Raw genomic sequence first — 4,191 nt, 5'->3', positions numbered from 1 at the left:
TCCAATGACTAATCCACTGGGCTCTACTAGCCGATCAATTCTCCTGTTACTGCTTCTGTAGTGACAAAATAGTACTCCCCACCCCCCACCACCTCCTCTTATACTGACGGGCCCACATCTCGTGACATCTAGCTGCCAATTCCTCATTACATCGGATCAGTCGGATACTTTTGATCAGGTAATGTACAGCAAAGATACGTTTAGAAAACAACATTCAGTTATAAAAATGCTCCCCAGTATGATGAAAGCGGCATAACACAAAACATGTAAATATCCTATACACTTTTTTCGTATTTATGAGGGTGTAGTACACTCATTTTGTGTCGTCCTTAGTACGACAAATATTTTTCTATTCCTTGAGAACCACTAAAGATTATGGCTCCGTATCGTTACAGCATTTGAGTGCTACCTAATATGACAACTACAATATTTTATTCCTGTTTCCAATGATGTTCCAGGTAAGTTTCTCAATGAATGGCCATTCAACATACACGTCTCTAATTTCGCCTAAACAGAACTGTCATGAGGTTGCTACAGTTCACTTGTCTGATACCAGTACTTCTGACAGTATAGGTAAAAGCCACTTTTTTTTAATGATGAATCCCCTGTTGTCATTCGGCATGGATCTGAACTTCCATCGCCTCGCTTCAACAAATTCACACGTATTCAGTAGGGAAGAGTGTTTTGCCTAGGTGATACTGTGCCTTTTCTGCCGGCCAGGTAGACGTTTCTGCAGCGCAATGTGGTCGAATAGGGCACAATTAACTGAGTAACGTGCCTCTGGTGACCAGGCTGTAGGGGAATTCTGCGTCATTTCTGCAAATGTACATGTAACTTGGAAACTGTACCTTTTTGGTCGGTGCTTCAGCGTAGTTGTTGATTTTGGAATCACATGTTCAAGAATGTGTGTGAAATCTTACGGCACTTAACTGCTAAGGTCATCAGTCCCTAAGCTTACACACTACCTAACCTAAATTATCCTAAGGACGAGCACACACACCCGTGCCCGAGGGAGGACTCGAACCTCCGCCGGGATCAGCCGCACAGTCCATGACTGCAGCGCCCTAAACCGCTCAGCTAATCTCACGCGGCAGAATCACATGAAGAATCCGTACTTGTGATCGCCATAAGCAGTTTTTGCCACTTTTTACAGTTTTTGTCGGTGTTAGACATGGGACTGCGTTTTGTGCAGCGTTTATAGATATTTTGTGTCCTGCACATTTAAGAGCTGTATAAAATATTAAGGCACTTTGGAATACATTACTAGTTCTGCAGTCACGGATTGTTATGAGAAGTAAAATTTTATATTTTTTAAAAAGAATTAGTTATATACCTTGTGAATGATATTGCTGAGTTTCGTTAACTGTCCTAAAATTTGAAAATCAACGTGAACCTTGCTGTCCAAAAACTTGTAAGTCAAAAGTGTATGATTTTTAAATTCTGATTACAGTGTCGCCAACGTATTCTGATCTTGAATATCCTTTGCTTCCCCTCATTTGAATACGAACATTAATTGTGTAAATTACTCTCGATATATGTGGTGCCAATTACTTTAAATTGAAGCTTATTATCTTTTGAAAACAAAAAAGAAGTCTATTAGTCATAGACAAAATGGCCTCCTCATCAAACAATCACAGCAATTTGGCTAATTGTCTAGTTACTACTGCAACATATAACTTTTATATCTGTAGGCAACGTGATGTTCGAGGAATTCGATGGTGACAGTGTCTGGAATGAATAATATTGGAATAACAAAGTCAGCTTGCAACAAGCCAATGACTTTTTCCTCAGCGACCAGTCCAGCATTTTCCAACCTGCACATATTTTTCAACACGGTCACATACCTCCTTCGTAACTTCATGCCATCGACAGCGCCATATGCCCTAACTCTGTGGAACACTACAGTGAAGTCTGCGACATTACTGAGGCTTTGGCGGAAAGTCTGTTGATCAGCAGTTGTGCGTTTCCACCCCTCCTCCTCCTGCGACCAAATTCACATTATTACCATGATTCCAACCCAGTCGAGCTCCATAACGCAAACGTACGTTAGCGTCCTCGGCTATGGGGGCGGGTACTTTCGTAGATAGCGCGTCCAAGTCTGCAAGAAACCGTGGAAGATTAGAGTTCAAGATCTCATCGACGAATAGGTCTTTGGAGACAGAGAAAAAACTATGGTGGAGGGCAGTGTGGGTAAGCAGCATTAGTAAAATTTCTGTGTTCGCTATATTTTCTGTCGTTCCAGTTTTACTAGCTACTGCAGCTTTTTTGGTTTTGCATTATTTTTTAATGGAACTGTGACCTAGTTTTTTATGAGATTTTTTTCCTTTTTGTATGGACAAATAGGTGCGACATTGCTAAAATAATTTATTGGCACAGGTGCATGTGTGGAAACGTGGTATGCATACTCGTTTGTGTGTGTGTGTGTGTGTGTGTGTGTGTGTGTGTGTGTGTGTATTTGTGTTTGCGCTTGCGTGCGTGAATGTCAGTGAGAGAGAGAGACTAGGGCGGGACTCTAACGCTAATGTATTGCTGTATCCATACGTCTTTAATTACTTGCAGGTAATTGGTATAATAATTCTATTCAAATGTCGATCGGAAAAAAACTGAGCACTAACTACATTTTCAGTTCATATAGAATGAAAATATCTATTTACATGCAAATAATACAGCACGTTAAATAACTGATGTGTGCCCCTCTAACTGGTTGCCTGTAAATTCTACAAGCTACACGTGCATTTGCAGAAATGTTGCGCAGTTCGCCGGCCACCTGATCGCTGGAGGGGCGATATTCAGTCAGTCATTTTGCCCCATTCGACCAGGCCGCGCTGTAGGAACGTCAGGCAGTCATTTTGCCCCATTTGACTCGTCTGCGCAGGCGGCAGCGGATGAGCCTGGCTGGCAGAAAATATTGCCTCCACTGTCCTCCTCCTGCTCCGTGGCCAATATTGCAGTAATAATACCCCCCGGCCAGGACGTAATTTAGGTCCCGCGGAACATCTGTCAGCTCTCGCCAGACCTAATGTAATTTTAATGTGAATCTGATAGTCAATTTTTGGTATTTTTCGAGGAATTTGTGCGGTACCATTCCGCGCGCATCCTTACTTTATGCGTTATGGGCATATTAAGGGACGATCACCCCGCCCCGTTCCCTTGCACCCCTCCACCATATCACCCCCCAGCACTCGGCACTTTTGTTGGCAGCGTTCCCTCGCGGAGATGACGTCTCTTTTGCGTGAACCTCTGCAACCGCCTTCCAACGTCGGATAGATCCGCAGAAGGAAAAAAGCTTGAAACACGATACACCGTCATTAGTACCGCTATTATATTGCTAATACAGTTCGATTTTGAAATTATGACTGATATGGGCGCGGCATATAGCAGCGCACCGCATAGAAACTGGATCTCAGAATACTAATGTACTACCTGGCAAATCGAACTGTAAGGATGGCCCCGGTGGCAGCACCGTAGTGCCTACGCGCTAGAGAGCGTTGAAAGGCGATGGTTGGGGAGGGGGGTGAGAGGTTTACTTAGCGTTCACTCCGGTATTCTTACAAAGTGCGCGCTTAAAAAGTGAGTCTATACGCGCCACGGTATCAATCGAAGACTGGAAATGCAAAATGTTCCAAGTGCCCTTTTTTCACAAAACGGGTTCTTAGTGCTATTGTGTTCTCGGTACACTATTGCTCGTCTCTGCACCAGTGGTCTTCAAACTTCTTTGCTAAAGAGTCAATACTGACAATGTCGAGCGGCATCTCTGGCCGCAGATGTACCAGTCTCATTATTAATTGCCAACCTACATAAATTATTATGTTACGAGCCGCGGTAGACTAGGTACACTGAGGACGCGATAAATTAGCCGACGTCCCCTAAGCACTGATCGTTAAAACGTCGCCACTATTCGGAACGCTTCGTGTTTACTGTGGTCTGTTTGAAATGGCTGCCAACTTCAGCGATCTAAGAGCTGTAGCACTATAGTTGCGTGGTGAAGTGTTGTTGGTTTTTCCATTTCAGCGAAAGGCTTTGATTAACAATATTATTTGTAATTATATTTAAATGCATTATTCAATGTAAGACATCATCACAAAAGTTCGATAAATGATTTCAGTGCCAGTTTTCTTCTGTTTGCTGATTTGTTTTACAACACTCTTAATTAATTGGTTATTAGGCATTTGATATCACTATCTCTATAAA

Source organism: Schistocerca americana, chromosome 2, assembly GCF_021461395.2.
Source record: "Schistocerca americana isolate TAMUIC-IGC-003095 chromosome 2, iqSchAmer2.1, whole genome shotgun sequence".
Taxonomy (NCBI): domain Eukaryota; kingdom Metazoa; phylum Arthropoda; class Insecta; order Orthoptera; family Acrididae; genus Schistocerca; species Schistocerca americana.
This window is presented reverse-complemented; position numbering follows the sequence as displayed.